Raw genomic sequence first — 20,095 nt, 5'->3', positions numbered from 1 at the left:
TTCATAGACTCTCCCCTTCACAGCCTCTCCCCTTCATAGCCTCTCCCCTTCATAGACTCTCCCCTTCATAGACTCTCCCCTTCACAGCCTCTCCCCTTCATAGCCTCTCCCCTTCATAGACTCTCCCCTTCACAGCCTCTCCCCTTCACAGCACCCCCCTTCACAGCCTCCTCCTCCACAGCCTTTCACTCCATCTGTGTAGCTTCATCATCCCGACGCATCTTAAAAACATGCTACAGTACAAATCTTGACCCCAAGTCCCAGATGAGGACCTCCAATCCCACTACCAACACAGCCAGGGGGGGGGAATATACCCCTTGGATTCACAGTTAAATCCCTTGTGTGTTATGTTCTTTTAACAGGCCTTCCAGCCCTCCTGCGAGAGAGATCTCTTCTTTAGCTGGGATGGAGGTGCGGGCCGGCCCGGCTGGGCGTTGACGAATTTCAGTTTATCTCAGCTGATGCTCACTGGACAGTTGGATAATACGTTGCAGGATTTAGTCTTATCCGATTGGTGGAAACGCACGCACACGCGCGCACACACACACACACACGCACACACACACACACACACACGCACACACACACACACACCCACACACACGCGCGCGCGCACACACACACACACACACACACACACACACACACACACACACACACACACACACACACACACAGGAACCATTCCTGTGTGTGAACCTCTTACCATGTGTAAGGAATCATTCAGAATCTTGTACACAACATATATAAGACCAATCCAGGAGTATGCGGCACCAGCATGGAGCCCGTACCTTGTCAAGCACAAGACGAAGCTAAAGTCCAAAGGTATGCTACTAGACTAGTCCCAGAACTAAGAGGCATGAGTTACGAGGAAAGGCTGCGGGAAATGCACCTTACGACACTGGAAGACAGAAGAGTAAGGGGAGACATGATCACAACCTACAAAATCCTCAGGGGAATCGACCGGGTAAACAAGGATAAACTATTCAACACTGGTGGGACACGAACAAGGGGACACAGGTGGAAACTGAGTACCCACATGAGCCACAGGGACGTTAGAAGGAACTTTTTCAGTGTCAGAGTAGTTAACGGATGGAATGCATTAGGCAGTGATGTGGTGGAGGCTGACTCCATACACAGTTTTAAATGTAGATATGATAGAGCCCAGTAGGCTCAGGAATCTGTACACCAATTGATTGACAGTTGAGAGGCGGGACCAAAGAGCCAAAGCTCAACCCCCGCAAGCACAATTAGGTGAGTACAATTAGGTGAGTACACACACACACTTAACAAATGCAAGGAGATGAAGATAAGATAAGCACACAGGATGCTGGTGATGAGAGAGATTTCAGACACGGAGAGAGAAAACGACCCGGTAGATGGAAATTACACCACTGTATCAACTGGAGACATGGCAGGATGTGCAGAATACCCCCGTTGAAAAGCAGAGGTGCAACAGGTACTCTGAGAGAGAACTCTATCAACATCAGAGGCCCGACACTGTTCAACACGCTTCCACTACACATAAGGGGCATAACTGGCCGACCCCTCACAGTGTTCAAGAGAGAACTGGATAAGCACCTCCAAAGGATACCTGATCAACCAGGCTGTGACTCGTACGTCAGGCTGCGAGCAGCCGCGTCTAACAGCCTGGTTGATCAGTCCGGCAACCAGGAGGTCTGGTCGACGACTGGGCCGCTGGGACGCTAAGCCCCGGAAGCACCTCAAGGTAAGGAGAACACATACAGGATAAGCACACACGGGAGGAGCATAGGGAATCGAACCAACGTCACGGGGGTATGCGTGAAGGCTACCTTGAGGCTACCTTGAGGTGCTTCCGGGGCTTAGTGTCCCCGCGGCCCGGTCGTCGACCAGGCCTCCTAACAAAGGACAAAGGACAAAACTGTACAATGTCGCCCACAATACTTACTTCTCGCGTCCCAGTGTTTAACTCCTGCGCTTCTCAATGTTGAATCCGTCGCATTCCAAAGTTCATTCCATAACGCGTCTCCAGTTCTGTCCGACATAGTTCAACCAACTCCCCTATACAGGCAGCTACTGGCCATGTGACTACAGGCGTGATATACCGTTTCCAGCCGAGACGTCATCTAAGATGAAGTAAACTCCTGCATGTAGCCATCTTAGACGAGAAACATACTAGCTCTCTGATATTTGAATCTTTGTTTTATATATAAAAAACAAGATTGATATGTTTGCATTGTGAATATATTTGCATTTAAATGTGTTCAATAATAGCCAAGTTATTTCTAACCGCTTGGACTGGACGGTAGAGCGACGGTCTCGCTTCACGCAGGTTGGCGCTCAATCCCCGACCGTCCAAGTGGTTAGGCACCATTCCTTTCCCCCGTCCCATCCCAAGTTATTTCCTTCCGTCTTCGAACCAAGTCCTCTCTCTCTTTAAAGCTTCTCCCTCTCCTTCCTTCTTCTCTGTCCTTCCCAACTTCGCTTCTTCCATCCTCTCCCTCTCTTTCGTTTCTCCCTAGTCCCTTGTTCCTGCTTCGTCGTCTTGTTCCAAAATACTGTGATACTCATTTTCTTTATTACATGTGTCTTCCCTCCCTCCCTATTCCTCTTCCTTAATGTCAGTTTCTTCTGCTTTACCATCTTTCGTCCATCCATTTTAGCCCCTCGCTCCTCACCTCTCTCTCTCTCTCTCTCTCTCTCTCTCTCTCTCCCACTCCCAGACCTCGCCTCTTGCTTTCTCTCCACCTCCTGCTCTCTCTTTTCTCTCTATCTCACACCCTATCAATTCTCTTCCTCTCCCCACTATTTTCCTCCATAATCCTTATCATCTGTCTCGCGTATTCCTCTCTTCAAACAGAAGTTGACACAGTACCATCATTCCTGAAACATTATGTTCAAAGCCTCACATATCTCTCTGTCTTTTTCTGTCAAGTCTCAATCTCTCTTTTTTTTGGGTACATAATGTGGTAATCACTGTGACCTGGTTTCTCATATGACTGTGTGTGTGTGTGTGTGTGTGTGTGTGTGTGTGTGTGTGTGTGTGTGTGTGTGTGTGTGTGTGTGTGTGTGTGTGTATGTGTGTGTGTGTGTACTCACCTAGTTGTACTTGCGGGGGTTGAGCTGTGGCTCTTTGGTCCCGCCTCTCAACCGTCAATCAACAGGTGTACAGGTTCCTGAGCCTATTGGGCTCTATCATATCTACACTTGAAACTGTGTATGGAGTCAGCCTCCACCTCATCACTTCCTAATGCATTCCATTTGTCAACCACTCTGACACTAAAAAAGTTCTTTCTAATATCTCTGTGGCTCATTTGGGCACTCAGTTTCCACCTGTGTCCCCTAGTGCGTGTGCCCCTTGTGTTAAATAGCCTGTCTTTATCTACCCTGTCGATTCTCTTGAGATTCTTGAATGTGGTGATCATGTCCCCCCTTAACTCTTCTTTCTTCCAACGAAGTGAGGTTTAATTCCCGTAGTCTCTCCTCGTAGCTCATACCTCTCAGTTCGGGTACTAGTCTGGTGGCAAACCTTTGAACCTTTTCCAGCTTAGTCTTATGCTTGACTAGATATGGACTCCATGCTGGAGCCGCATACTCCAGGATTGGTCTGACATATGTGGTATATAATGTTCTGAAAGATTCCTTACACAGGTTTCTAAATGTGTGTGTGTGTGTGTGTGTGTGTGTGTGTGTGCATGCGCTCACACACACACACACCGCTTCCATTTTATTTGCAACTATGTCGTTGAAAGTCTTCCAAATATCTCAATACCTCATTTGTGTTTCGTCTCCAACCTTGGCTACAAGTTCTGACGATTCTCCTGAACCCTAGTTCTCTTGTCGCTTCCCTCTAAACATTGTATACGTTCTCATCATGTCTCTCTTGTTCCTGCTTCCTTCTAGGGGTGGGGGTGAGGTCCAGTTCCCCCAGTTCTTCACCGCAGTTCACCGCAGTGTTAAGAGGTATATTCCTGCACGCATATATTCAAGTGCGGGTGCATGTGTAAATGTGTTTGAGTTTCCCTCATTGTAAACATATTTCGTGCTGCACGAATCCACGATTCTGCCATTTATATTTTAATTATAATACTCTGTAAAATGTCGGCGTTGAGAGGAGCACTGTTCCTTTGGCGAGGAGAGGAGCATTGCTCCTTTGGCGTTGAGAACCCCTCAACGCCTCAGGAAATATACGTACTCAAAAAATTCTTTTACTTAATCCAGCGCTAACAAATCTTATCCTAATCAATGGAGTCCAGGGGGAAAAAAATATTTTTATAGTGTATTCTCAATTCGCGATATTTTAAATTCGCATTAGTGATTATTTAAATCCCCGATTTACTCTTTTTTTTGATGGGTGGGTTGGATAGGGAGGATGGGGGGGGGGGGAGGGGCTAGGATGGTGGTGACAGGAGAGAGAGATTTATGTGTTTGTTGAGCAGGTGAAAAATTGCCGGGAATGAGGAAATTCGTCTGTTTTAGCTAAGGGGTATTTTTTAGGGGATATTATTTGATGTTAAGTAGGTTTGGTTTAATGACGCTGGGAGGGGGGAAAGCGCCAAGCCATTACGAGTATATAGCACTTGGAAGGGGTCAGGATAAGGATTTGGGATGGGACGGGGAGGGAAAGGAATGGTGCTCAACCATTTGGACGGTCGGGGATTGAACGCCGACCTGCATGAAGCGTCGCTCTACCGTCCAGCCCAAGTGATTGAGATTATATATTTTGTGTATAAACAAATAGGGAAGGACCAATTGGGGTGGGGGGAAGGAACTGGGGGATGGGGAAAAATTTATAGTGGGTGGGGGGGGGGGGGAATTTACAGTTGGTGGAGGGGGGGAGGGGAAGAGTGGTTTTTGCCTGACTGTGGCTTTATTCATCTGTTCACTTTGGATTTTATTTGTTTTTCTGGTGGTACGATGTTCTTATCTCTCCCCCCCCCCTCCCTCCCCCCTCCTGCATATCCCCTCTCTCTCTCTCTCTCTCTCTCTTTGCCTGCGTGCACACACACACACACAAACACACAAACACTCACACACACACTCACACACAAACACTCACACACACACTCACACACACACACACACACACACACACACACACACACAAACACTCACACACACACTCACACACACACACACACACACACACACACACACACACAAACACTCACACACACACACACACACACACACACACACACACACACACACACACACACAAACACTCACACACACACACACACACACACACACACACACACACACACACAAACACTCACACACACACTCACACACACACTCACACACACACACACACACACACACACACACACACACAAACACTCACACACACACTCACACACACACACACACACACACACACACACACACACAAACACTCACACACACACACACACACACACACACACACACACACACACACACACACACACACACAAACACTCACACACACACACACACACACACACACACACACAAACACTCACACACACACTCACACACACACACACACACACACACACACACACACACACACACACACACACACACACACGCACACAGCCGGAAGCACAACTAGGTAAAAATACCTTTCAACGGCTTGTTTTCTCTTATTGAGAAATCTTCAAAGCCATAATTAAAGGCAAATATTCTTCACTCACCAACCTCCTCCATCTCCCTCACTCTCTCCATCCTTCACTTCCCCATCTCCCTCACTCTCTCCATCCTTCACTTCCCCATCTCCCTCACTCTCTCCATCCTTCACTTCCCCATCTCTCATTCTCCTACTATCTACATCCCTGACTCACCATCACCCTCCATCCCCTCACTCACCAACCTCCTCCATCTCCCTCACTCTCTCCATCCTTCACTTCCCCATCTCTCATTCTCCTACTATCTACATCCCTGACTCACCATCACCCTCCATCCCCTCACTCACCAACCTCCTCCATCTCCCTCACTCTCTCCATCCTTCACTTCCCCATCTCTCATTCTCCTACTATCTACATCCCTGACTCACCATCACCCTCCTTCCCCTCATTCACCAACCCCCTCCCCCCTCCCTCATCAACTCACCTCTCATATGCTGCTGATTTAATCAGTTCATTTTTTGCCCATTTCACTGAGGCACTAAGAATAGCTATTGTTTTTACTGTGCGTAATTGGGAAAGGCATATTAAGTGCCCAATTACTGTGTGTATTAGGGACAATAGCATCTGTCCAACTCGATTTAAAAGAAGAGATGTTACTTATATTTTCCCCGGATTTCAAGAAACCAATTGTTGAAAGATTGCTGGGATCTACTCAGATAGGTGCAGTAACCAGGTCCTAAAGCCTCTTTCTCGAACTATTTGCTGCCGAATGCATTTAATATTTATTGGACGTCCCAAAGCTTGTTTAAGGCCACTATAGAAGTTAGTTAGGTATACAATCAAGATAGTTCGTCGAACTGATCGTCGAGGACGACGATGACAGATCGTCGAGGACGACGATGACAGCTGGTCGAGAGGTGTATTGATGGTTTGATGTGGTTGTAGCTGTCTTTTCAGTGGGAAAAAAATGCAGTACAAAACCGTTGTAGCATTTTCCTTCTTTATTAGAACACATATTTCTACTGGCCACGAACTAGCTAGTGAGAGAGTGAATGTGTGGAACGCCACTGCTCAAGATGGTCTGCTTCTTGGTGTCTCAGTCGAGTCGCACTTGGTTCAGCAAATGCTGATACTGCTGCAGTGATATCTACTGCTTCCTGTCAGGCAGTGCTGCGTTGAATCATCTGCTGCTGAGTTGAGCGACGAGGCAGTACGCAGTTGATGAGCTCAAACACACAAATGCAGTCCATCATATTCCCTTGATTTTTATCAAGCAGATTTTCTTTTAATACAGTATTTTGAGTTCGTTTAAACAACTGTCTTTCCTTCTTTCCATCTTCAGCTCTTACGAAAACGTCTTACTCACAGTCTTTGTGGGTCATTCATCTTTACCCCACTCGTTATGTTGTTCGTCGCTCTGAACGCTGCTTATTTGTCTGCGTCAACTGCTCTTAGAATCTTATACGTTGTCATCATGTCCTCTCCTGTTCATTATTTCCTCCAATGTGATGACGTCCAGTACCTCTCTGACATATATATGTTATTTCCATTATGTGCTCATCAGGGGGGGGGGCCTCCATGCCAGGACAGCATGTTGAAGATTTGGTATATGTTGCAAGTGTTAATGTGTGCATCTAGCACCAGACTTAAAGATCATGTCTACTCATAGGTTTCTCTCCTTTTCTTAAGCACGAAAGTTCTCCCTTTCAGTCTGTACTGATATAGGGCTTTTAGACTTCTGCTTCAGTCCTCGTAACTTTGCATATATCTGGGTTAAAGTCAAGTGGCCACTTCACAGACCACATCTAATATGTCTGGTTTATGTTGTATTTTTGTTTTATTAAATAGGGAAGGGAGTACCACCTCTGGCTGGAAGAAGGGGGACCCATAGCCTCGGAGGAAACCACACATAACGCACTGGAGGGAATGTTTAGATCCCCTCCAATACAGTTTCTGTGTGCTTTTCTCCTACCACACTCTTCCCCTTTATGTTGTAGTATATCGTTCCTCACACAGTTTTTTTAAGCATTTACAGTTATCGAAAATACTGCTTTAAGAAGTGTGTCGGTGGCGTGTCATTAACAAGATAAAGGTATTTAAGGATGTCTATTAAAGGAGGATGATGTCTACTTACAGTGCCGCGATCACAAGGCACGCCCCCATCACTCAGAGGCCATCTATCTTGGTTATATCTTGAGGTTATCTTGAGATGATTTCGGGGCTTAGCTTCCCCGCGGCCCGGTCCTCGAATAGGCCTCCTTTTTGTTACGCACACCCGCTAGAAAGCAGCCCGTAGCAGCTGTCTAACTCCCAGGTATCTATTTACTGCTAGGTAATAGGGGCATCAGGACGAAAGAAACATTTTGCCCATTTGTCTCCACCAGGGATCGAACCCGGAACCTCAGGATTACGAATTCGAAGTGCTGTCCATTCAGTTGTCAGGCGCCCCTGACAGCCCTGATCTAAGGCTATTCAAATATCCATGGATGTGCTTAACAACGTCACGGCTGTTAGGAAGGTGTGAATGACAAGATTGGACAATCTAAGGCAGGTAGAATGAGTGAAGGCTGGACTCTAATCCCTCCAGAGCGCATGCGCCCGCGTGTACCAACCAATCGCATTCTCAAATAACGTTCATTAAAGGTTCGCAAATCATTGCGAAAACGCTTTATGAGTTGAACCGCCAATGTTTGCAAATTCGCGATTTGTTACAGGTCTCCATAACTTTCCCGGCCACCGTAGGGAGGGGTTGAGAGGAAGCCAGGAGAAGATGACGTGTGGCTTGTGAAGGATAGATGAAATTGTTTATGTAATAATCTAAGATGAGGTCTGACAAAGACCTTTTGTGCCCTCTGTAATGCTTTTTGCGCTACCGCTCACAGGATGAGTATGGGGTGCACAATAAACTAGCCGCCTCTGGCGGCAACAATAAAAAAAATGTGGTCTTGTAAGGTGTTGGGTCAGTTAAACGAGGTTATAGGGAAGTGAAGAGGGAAGTCGTTTGGTGATGGGGAAGAGAGAGAGGCGCCCGCCCCTGATCACATCCAGCAACTGTTTACACTTTGTTAATTGTTAGGAAGTTGAACCACGACACTTGAGCTGAGCACCTCTCAACCACACCACCGTGCCCTCTCCTTCAGTCACCTCAACCAGATCTGTGTTCGCGCTCTCTACCAGTCACCCGGACGGTCTTTACCATTTAGGAACGTCAGAGCGTTCTACGCGTTATCTATATGAGAGTTAGACAGAACACACCATTCCTAATCAAATCCTTAAGAGATAAGGATCTCTTATAAGGATCTCAAACCTAACTAACGATAGGACTAGAGGTTCTGACCTATCAGGTAAGCCCCTTAGTGTCCGAACCAACTGTGGGGCCCAGGAGCTTAGTTTCCTGTAAATATGACACATTATAAGACCTGCCTGCGTCTCGGGTTTCCTCTTTACACAGGTGGGCACAGGAGTAGACGCTGTCTAACTCCTGTTAGCAGGCTGACAGATCTCCCTTCCTATAGCTCAAATGTGTCCCCCTGAAACACGACCCGCCAATCGGTTTATTCCCAGCTCCCAAATTACTGGTGGGTGAGCAGGGGCGAATAGTTATGGAATGGTGCCCAGTCAATTCTCTTTTGTGTGTGTGTGTGTGTGTGTTATATACCGTTAGCACTGACGTTCCCAAATGAATATTGCAGTAAATGTGGTGTTATCCCACATCAGTTCCTTCCCTTGTAACTGATCTATTAAAAGTTTCTATTTGTGTATATGTGTAGGGAGTATACAATGTTGTATTTTTCTTGTGTTCGATGCTGGTGTAGCGTCTGAGAGATGTAGATTGTGCAGATGCTGGGTTTCCCTGGCCCTAGTTCCATCCTTAGACGTACAGCTCTATCCTGCCACCTCACAGCCACACACCTCACACTCACCCCCTCACACTCACCCCCCTCACACTCACCACCCTCACACTCACCCCCTCACACTCACCCCCTCACACTCACCCCCTCACACTCACCCCCTCACACTCACTCCCCCTCACACTCACCCCCTCACACTCACGCCCTCACACTCACCCCCTCACCCTCACCCCTTCACACTCACCCCCCCTCACACTCACCCCCCTCACACTCACGTCCTCACACTCACCCCCTCACACTCACCCCCTCACACTCACCCCCTCACACTCACCCCCCTCACACTCACCCCCCTCACACTCACCCCTTCACACTCACCCCCCCCTCACACTCACCCCCCTCACACTCACGCCCTCACACTCACCCCCTCACACTCACCCCCTCACCCTCACCCCTTCACACTCATCCCCCCCCCTCACACTCACCCCCCTCACACTCACGCCCTCACACTCACGCCCTCACACTCACCCCCTCACACTCACCCCCTCACCCTCACCCCTTCACACTCACCCCCCCCTCACACTCACCCCCTCACACTCACCCCCTCACACTCACCCCCTCACCCTCACCCCTTCACACTCACCCCCTCACACTTAGTCGGGAGCAGGGCTTCCCTCACATACAGATGAGCAACAGGTGACCTATTAATCTTAACCCGACACCCCCGGCTCCTTAGTCACAGCTCCAGAGGGAGGCGAGTGCTTACCTAATAGCATTTCCCTTACCTACCTGTCTACGGGGATATGTGAGGTCTTTAATTTGAATGCTGGATAATGGGTGACAGAGTACACACACACACACACACACACACACACACACACACACACACACACACACACACACACACACAGCCTTATTTAATCGTCATGATGATATCAAATCCGGTAATACTGCTTGTGTTGCGGTTGGGGGGAGGGGGGAGAGAGAGAGGGGGGAGTGGGGAGACAGAGAGGGAGGGGGAGAGAGAGGGGGGAGGGGGGAGAGAGAGGGGGGGAGGGGGGAGAGAGAGGGGGAGGGGGGGAGAGAGAGGGGGGAGGGGGGAGAGAGAGAGGGGGAGGGGGGGAGAGAGAGAGGGGGGGAGAGAGAGAGAGGGGGGAGAGAAAGAGGGAGAAGTGAGGGAGAGAGAGGAATGAGAGGGAGGGGGGAAGGGGAGGGAAAGAGATAAAATTTGAAGGACTAGGATGGAGATTATTGGAAGAAAGGAAGATGGAAGGGTGAAGATAGAGAGAAGAATGGAGGAGAGTAGACGAGAGAAGGAGGCAGCATGAAGGTACGATCAGTTAGGGAAAGGGATGGAGAGAGAGGTAGGGAAAGGGAGGGAGGGAAGGAGAGAGAGGATAGGTGCACGCGCGTCCAACGGCTGAGAACGACATCAATCTTGTCCCGCGCCGTCCTCAATCCTTCAGGGGCCGCCAGAGGGGCTTTAAACAGAGTCTAGTGTATCACAGCACCTCCAAGTCCCCGAACACAGTGCAGGTGTTCAAGAAGATGCCCTCTGTGTCTTCGAAGTGTCTTCGAAGTGTCTTCGAAGTGTCTTCGAAGTGTCACCGAAGTGTCTTCGAAGGTGTTCTGGCGCTGTTAGGAAGAAAATGTCCTTCATTGCGAAACATGTCCTAGAAGGAATTAGAGGCAGACTCTGGTAGATGAAGTTAGTGGGGTTCTTCCAGTAGATGAAGTTTGAGGCTTCCTCCGGTAGATGAAGTTAGAGGCTTCTTCCAGTAGATGAAGTTAGAGGCTTCTTCCAGTAGATGAAGTTAGGTTTCGTCTGGTAGCTGGCGAGTTCTAAGAGGGGGGGTAGAGGACATAGTATATAATCTTCAAGACAATATTAGAGGGGGAAGATGTGTTGTGGAGGAGACAGACAGACACAGGTGGACAGCTGGGACCGAGGAGTGAGCGGTGCAGAGGCAAAGCAGGCAGGAAGGTTAGTCTTAGTTTATACCTGGTCCCCCCATTTGTTATGCAGATTAACTCAAATTAGTCTCTCTTCGTTCTTACCCCTTCTCTTCCTCCTACTGTCCTCCCTCCTTGATTGATGAAGATTAAGCCACCCAAGAGGTGGCATGGGCATGAATAGCCCGTAAACCCCTCCCTTCTTATCTACCCTCCCGTTATTCGTCTCTCACCACATGCTTCTTCTCCTTCTCAACCTCATCCCCCCAAGCTATCACCTTCTGCAGGTCCTCACCCTGAGGGGAGGGAAGGTTCCCTCTGGCCCGAGGGTAGTGGTAGGCCGTATAATGCAGGTAATCAAGAAGATGATAGCTTTCATAATTTCCACTCTCGGTATTAATTATGAACCCATATTGGGAAACCATCCCTCTCAATAATTGCCTTTGGCGTAAGGATCGACTGACCAACCGAGCCAGGATTTAGGGAGGGTCGGTAGGGATCGGATCAGGGATTCACAAGCTTCAGTTTCAGGAATTATGGATTAAATTCTCCCTTGCAGGAACAGGAACTGTAAGGGGTAATTCTGCTAACGTGAGAGCTTGTAAAGGAAGTAATTCTCCAGAGTCCTTGAGTCAAAGGGGTAATGGGAGTGATCAACAAGGGGGGACTAAGAGCAGTTGTAGCAATGTTGCAAATACTAAATTGACAGGTGAATAATACACCTCAAATTTACAGACATTTTGTATAAATTTTCTAGTATATTTCATCATGAATTTATTGATGATGAAATATATAGGCTCAGCACACCTCTCCAGGACAGATTGAGAACGTCCTGGACCATTCTCAATCGACTTGAAAATGGTCCAGGACGGACCGAAACGTCGTGGTCCCTTCACATTCTAGTGTGTGATCTTGTCATCATACTTTAGCCACGTTATTGTGACTCATCGCCTGCACATGAATTTATTCACATAGATGTTTAAGAGGGTTTTGTAAGGGAAAACATGTGTTCTTGTGCATGTATAAAAACATGATTTTTTGGAAATACAAATTTATATTCGGTTGGTGGCGCAAAAACATGCGTCCTCTCCGCCGACAAATACAGTAATTGTTGTTGTTGTTGTATCCGAACAGTTCCCTGGCAATATAACGAAGCACACGTTCTGACTCTCCCACATGACTTCAATGTGAAAATATTGAATGAATTCTCCAGAGTGTCGAATGCGGAATATGAAAATTCTTCATGGAATTTAAACAAAAATATATCTCAAGTTAATCTTGCATGATCATAAGTTCAAACCGTTATATATATATATATATATATATATATATATATATATATATATATATATATATATATATATATATATATATATATATATATATATATATATATACAACTTTAGAACACTTTCCCACCAGGAGACTCGAACCCTAGCCAGCACAGAAGCCTTCCAGCAACTGGAATAACAGGTACGCCTTAACCCGCTCCACCACCTGCTCAGACCCTTAAAAGAGATGGTAATTTCGGAGTATTTATATACCCCAAAGATCACCACCTCCCAAGAGCACTAGAGCAAGTGAGGGGTCATTTATACGTTTATTTCATCAAGTCCCTGTTAATATGGGAAGACACAGTGTCTATGCTTAAGGCACAACTCTCCTAAACACGAGAGTGAAGTATACAAATTTTTGAAGTATTTTGTATACTTCACTCTCGTGTTTAGGAGAGTTGTGCCTTAAATATATATATATATATATATATATATATATATATATATATATATATATATATATATATATATATATATATATACATATATATATATATATACATATATATATATATATATATATATATATATATATATATACATATATATATATATATATATATATATATATATATATATATATATATATATATATATATATATATATATATATATAATCGATCTAAATTCAGAAACAGCGTAAATCAAGCCGCTTGCATCTTCCCTTAATCCTCTACAAACATTTATCTCAACTACTCTTCTACACTCGCTTCTCCCCCTCACAGCAAACACAAACATAACCTAGACAGCAATTATACAACAAACTTGAGCTGTGATAAGTTAGCCCAGTAATTACTAAGCCTTTAGTGAAATACTCAGATGTGTGTGTAGTCAATGTTTCTACCAACTTAGAAGATGTTGACAGAGCCACCAGCTTTGACCAGTGTCAGTAACTACACCACTTTATCCTGGGAGTGATACATGTTGGTTTAGCCCTACGGGCTCACCATAGCCCATGCTACTTGGAACTTTTTGTTCCAAGTAGCGAATCTTAAACAACATAGTATAGCCACCAGGCTGAGCAAACATTGACCAATGTTAGTATCCAGATATTATCCAGAGTATGGATTGGATCAGTGTTAATATACTGGAGAGAAAAAAAACTTTTTGTAACTACATGAAAAACAACACAAAGATCACATAAAGCCACAACAAACAACATAACACCAACACAAAGATCACATAAAGCCACAACAAACAACATAACACCAACATATAGACACCCACAAACCACACAAAACCCACATATCCAAAACATAGCAACATTTCTTCAAACATTTTCCACATTTGCCAAAAATCTGACGAAAAACAACACTTTCTCTATATAATAACGTCAGACGAAGGGGAATGCAATTCCTAGGCGTTAAGAAATGTAAACTTTAATCAGACCAAATTCTAATATCTGTGCTTTACCATAAATTCTCAGCGAAGATGCTCAGAGATAACCATGTCAGTCTCTGGGAATTTATAATACCAGGGTACCAAAACTACCAGTCAATATAACACTGCAGTTTGCTATTCCATTAATTCCTAACGAAGCAACAATTAATTATGGACGGAGGTAGTAGGGAGGGTGAGAGAGAGAGAGAGAGAAGAGAGAGAGAGAGAGAGAGAGAGAGAGAGAGAGAGAGAGAGAGAGAGAGAGAGAGAGAGAGAGAGAGAGAGAGAGAGAGAGAGAGAGAGAGAGGGAGCGTGGAGGTGGTGCAGATAACTAGGATACCAGAAGTAGAGGGAATAAGAAGGAATATAAAAAAGGAATGAAGAAAGAGGTACAATGAAGGAGATAAAGGGAGAACAGAGGCAAGGACAGGCGTAGAATCAGGATGAGAAGAAGAGAGAGAGCAAGGACACGTAAAGAGAAAGGGATAGGAAGAAGGACTAGAGAGTAAGGGGAGGCTAGGGCAAAGAACTGGTTGGAAAGGATGGAACTACTGGGAAAGAGAGGCGGGGAAAGACAGACGATGCCATATGCCAGAAAAGTATTAATCTTCAGCATAAAACACAATTGTCCACACACCCGGCACTCTGAGCTAGATCTATTTGTACTGATCAACGTCGGAGCCAGATGTGAGCCTCGTACATCACCCAACTTCCTGTCTAAGCTGAGCTCAGCACATCTCCCGTACATCACCCAGCTTCCAGTCTAAGCTGAGCTCAGCACATCTCCCATACATCACCCAACTTCCAATTTAAGCTGAGCTCAGCACATCTCCCGTACATCACCCAACTTCCAGTCTAAGCTAAGCTCAGCACATCTCCCGTACATCATCAAGCTTCCAGTCTAAGCTGAGCTCAGCACATCTCCCATTCATCACCCAACTTCCAGTCTAAGCTGAGCTCAGCACATCTCCCGTACATCATCAAGCTTCCAGTCTAAGCTGAGCTCAGCACATCTCCCGTACATAAAACTCTATCAACAACTAAGCCCAAATTAACAATGCCTTCCTACGATCGGACGTTTAACACAAGTAATTGTTCGCTTGGCACTTGGGAAGACAAATCATGCTGCTGGCTTATGCAGTAAGGAGGTGTGACGATGCCTTTGGCTTGAGGGGGTATGGCGGTACCCCTCATGCTAGGGTGAGAATGGTACGATATGTCAAGGTGGTACTGGGGGAGAAGGTATTATGGCGAGGGTACACTAAGATGTGTAACGGTATGCTAAATCGAAAGCGTGATGGTACGTCAAGTTAAGGGTGTGACGGTACGTCAAGTTAAGGGTGTGACGGTACGTCAAGTTAAGGGTGTGACGGTACGTCAAGTTAAGGGTGTGACGGTACGTCAAGTTAAGGGTGTGACGGTACGTCAAGTTAAGGGTGTGACGGTACGTCAAGTTAAGGGTGTGACGGTACGTCAAGTTAAGGGTGTGACGGTACGTCAAGTTAAGGGTGTGACGGTACGTCAAGTTAAGGGTGTGACGGTACGTCAAGTTAAGGGTGTGACGGTACGTCAAGTTAAGGGTGTGACGGTACGTCAAGTTAAGGGTGTGACGGTACGTCAAGTTAAGGGTGTGACGGTACGTCAAGTTAAGGGTGTGACGGTACGTCAAGTTAAGGGTGTGACGGTACGTCAAGTTAAGGGTGTGACGGTACGTCAAGTTAAGGGTGTGACGGTACGTCAAGTTAAGGGTGTGACGGTACGTCAAGTTAAGGGTGTGACGGTACGTCAAGTTAAGGGTGTGACGGTACGTCAAGTTAAGGGTGTGACGGTACGTCAAGTTAAGGGTGTGACGGTACGTCAAGTTAAGGGTGTGACGGTACGTCAAGTTAAGGGTGTGACGGTACGTCAAGTTAAGGGTGTGACGGTACGTCAAGTTAAGGGTGTGACGGTACGTCAAGTTAAGGGTGTGACGGTACGTCAAGTTAAGGGTGTGACGGTACGTCAAGTTAAGGGGTGTGACGGTACGTCAAAGTTAAGGGTGTGACGGTACGTCAAGTTAAGGGTGTGACGGTACGTCAAGTTAAGGGTGTGACGGTACGTCAAGTTAAGGGTGTGACGGTACGTCAAGTTAAGGGTGTGACGGTACGTCAAGTTAAGGGTGTGACGGTACAATACTCACATGCTCACTGAACCTCTCACCAACACAATATATGTCGATAAAAGTGACCTTATTAGGATCTGAAGAATTTCCACCAGATTCTGAGTTTTTCTTAATCTCTCATCCCCCTTATCTTTCTCTTGATCTGTCCTTCCCTATCTCTCTCACCTTGCCTCAGTTCCTCTATCATTCTCTTAGTCTCACTTCCTCTATAATTTATTCTCCTCTCTTTTGGCCTCTCTTCTCTCCTTATCGTGGTCTCTCCTTCCCTCCCTATCTCTGTCCAATTACTTGGGTTGGACAGGTAGAGCGACGGTCTCGCTTCGTGCAGGTCAGCGTTCAATCCCCGACCGTCTTAAGTTGGTTGGGCACCATTCTTTTCCCCCCGTCCCATTCCAGATCATTATCCAGACCCCTTTCCCAGTGCCATATAGTCGTAATGGTTTGGCCCTAACCCTGATAATTTCCCTCCCTCCCACTATCTCTCTATTGGTCTCACTTCCCCTCTCTTTTGGTTTCTTATCATCTCTCTCTCTCTCTCTCTCTCTCTCTCTCTCTCTCTCTCTCTCTCTCTCTCTCTCTCTCTCTCTCTCCCTTGTAACTCTCCCCTACCACACTCTCGGGAGTGTGCTGGGAGAAGTAAAGTTGTAAACCTGATAACCGATATGGCAAAGTGGTGAGAAAATGTTGGAGAAAAAACTTGATAAAAAATTGGAACATAAGCATAAAATACACCTAAAGGTATACCACACAAACAGCAGGAGTGTACCAACACCGTAAAGTTATACTACACATACAACAAGATTACAGCAACACCCCTAAAGATATACTACACAAACAACAGGATTACAGCAACACCCCTAAAGATATACTACACATACAACAGGATTACAGCAACACCCCTAAAGATATACTACACATACAACAGGATTACAGCAACACCCCTAAAGATATACTACACATACAACAAGACTATAACAACACCCTAAAGATATACTACACATACAACAGGATTACAGCAACACCCCTAAAGATATACTACACATACAACAGGATTACAGCAACACCCCTAAAGATATACTACACATACAACAAGACTATAACAACACCCTAAAGATATACTACACAAACAACAGGATTACAGCAACACCCCTAAAGATTATACTACACATACAACAGGATATACAGCAACACCCTAAAGATATACTACACAAACAACAGAACTATAAGATGTATGGAAGATATTCTTACACGCTTAGATGGACATAATATGTTGTAAATATAAAGAGAAATCGCTAAGTATGACTATCTAACACCTAAAAAATATGTGAAGACAAGGAGCTGGGATGTAAGGACAAGGAGCTGGGATATGAGGACAAGGAGAAGGGATATGAGAACAAGGAGCTGGGATATGACTACAAGGAGCTGGGATATGAGGACAAGGAGAAGGGATATGAGAACAAGGAGCTGGGATGTAAGGACAAGGAGCTGGGATGTAAGGACAAGGAGCTGGGATATGAGAACAAGGAGCTGGGATATGAGAACAAGGAGCTGGGATATGAGGACAAGGAGCTGGGATATGAGAACAAGGAGCTGGAATATGAGGACAAGGAGCTGGGATATGACTACAAGGAGCTGGGATATGAGGACAAGGAGCTGGGATATGACTACAAGGAGCTGGGATATGAGGACAAGGAGCTGGGATATGAGGACAAGGAGCTGGGATATGAGAACAAGGAGCTGGAATATGAGGACAAGGAGAAGGGATATGAGGACCAGGAGCTGGGATATGAGAATAAGAAGCAGGGATATGAGGACAAGGAGCTGGGATATGACTACAAGGAGCTGGGATATGAGGACAAGGAGCTGGGATATGAGGACAAGGAGCTGGGATATGAGAACAAGGAGCTGGAATATGAGGACAAGGAGCTGGAATATGAGGACAAGGAGAAGGGATATGAGAACAAGGAGCTGGGATATGAGGACAAGGAGCTGGGATATGCGAACAAGGTGCTGAGATATGAGGACGGAGGGAAGGAATGATACTCAAACCCCCTGAATCATCGGAGGGATCGAACGAAGACCACGCAAGAAGCAAAACCATTGAAATACCGACCAGACGAGGTAAAATGAAAGAAGGGAATGGAGATTTAAAGAAGGAAAAAATAATATGAACAAATTATTAAAAGCAAAACGAGTTATTTATTAACAAATATTAAACTCCCCCATAAACCGCAGAGTTAATGAAATGAAGAAGTTAAATAGATGAAGAAGATCCTAGAGTTAAAGATTTAAAAGCTTCTTCATCCGCTACCAATTAACAACAGATTTTTCAGACGAAGATATTTTCATGTATGCCTTGAAATTCAGTAAAATTTTCATTATATTTCTTTTTCCCAATAGACATATGATCATTTTTTTCAGCTAGAAAATTGATGAGAAACGAGGCTTGCTGGATTTTAATAAACATTGTATAATTTATATTGGTGTGTGGGAATTTATATTGCTATTTTATTTACTATATAATTTTGTATAAACAAGTCAATTATAAATTAATTAAATGTTTAATACAATTATGATTTAAAATTATTCATTACATTTCCTTTCATTTAAATAATGATTAATACTGAAACATTCATGAAATAAGTTTGACAATGTCAAGTTTAATTTCAGCTATTACTGCCATTGTAAATATAGTAACTATCTTCTTGAGAGGTTATCTTGAGATGATTTCGGGGCTTTAGTGTCCCCGCGGCCCGGTCCTCAACCAGGCCTCCACCCCCAGGAAGCAGCCCGTGACAGCTGACTAACTCCCAGGTACCTATTTACTGCTAGTAACAGAGTCATTCAGGGTGAAAGAAACTTTGCCCATTTGTTTCTGCCTCGTGCGGGAATCGAACCCGCGCCACAGAATTACGAGTCCTGCGCGCTATACACCAGGCTACGAGGCCCCAACTACTATTGTTATTAATACTAGAATTGAAACGATTTGCACAATTAGTTACGAATAAAGCCACAGACTCTAATTCTACTTCCTCTAACAGATAACAAAAACTATTCTTGTGTGTTACTCAAACTGAATGTACAATCTGCCTATAAGTTGACACAAAATTTTCCCTTGAAAATTCTGAAAACAAGTCACTTTATCCAATAAAATTTAAAAAATAACTATATACCGTCTGCAAAAGCAATTTAAAACCTATTTCTATATTATAATTTTGAAAATATAATTACATACTAAATTTGGAAGAACTTCTTACTTTCTCCAAGAGACAGTGATAACTTTTCTATTATCAAAATTATATAAAGTTTCTATTTCCTTTTCACAAAAAAATAATGAAACTTTGGCTACTTTATCCTTTCAAAAGTATGAAAAGTTTCAGGTTTCGTCAACAAAATAATAATACGCTTATTATTTTTCCCAATAATTTATATGAAAATTTTGTCAACTTTTCCAGCTGATGGAAACTTTTCTAATTTACGTCAAAAATATGAAAACAGTAATTACTTTCCCCTAACAAATGGGAGGAACTTGGCTACTTGTTACAACAAAAATGGTCTTTGTTTCACACTCTAAGCGTGTGTGTGTGTGTGTGTGTGTGTGTGTGTGTGTGTGTGTGTGTGTGCGTGTGTGTGTGTGTGTGTGTGTGTGTGTGTGTGTGTGTGTGTGTGTGCGTGTGTGTGTGTGTGTGTGTGTGTGTACTCACCTATTTGTACATCACCTACATTGTGAGTACACACCTATTTTTGTGTGTGTGTGTGTGTGTGTGTACTCACCTAGTTGTACTCACCTAGTTGTGTTTGCGGGGGTTGAACTCTGGCTCTTTG

Source organism: Procambarus clarkii, chromosome 42 (genome assembly GCF_040958095.1).
Source record: "Procambarus clarkii isolate CNS0578487 chromosome 42, FALCON_Pclarkii_2.0, whole genome shotgun sequence".
Classification (NCBI taxonomy): domain Eukaryota; kingdom Metazoa; phylum Arthropoda; class Malacostraca; order Decapoda; family Cambaridae; genus Procambarus; species Procambarus clarkii.
This window is presented reverse-complemented; position numbering follows the sequence as displayed.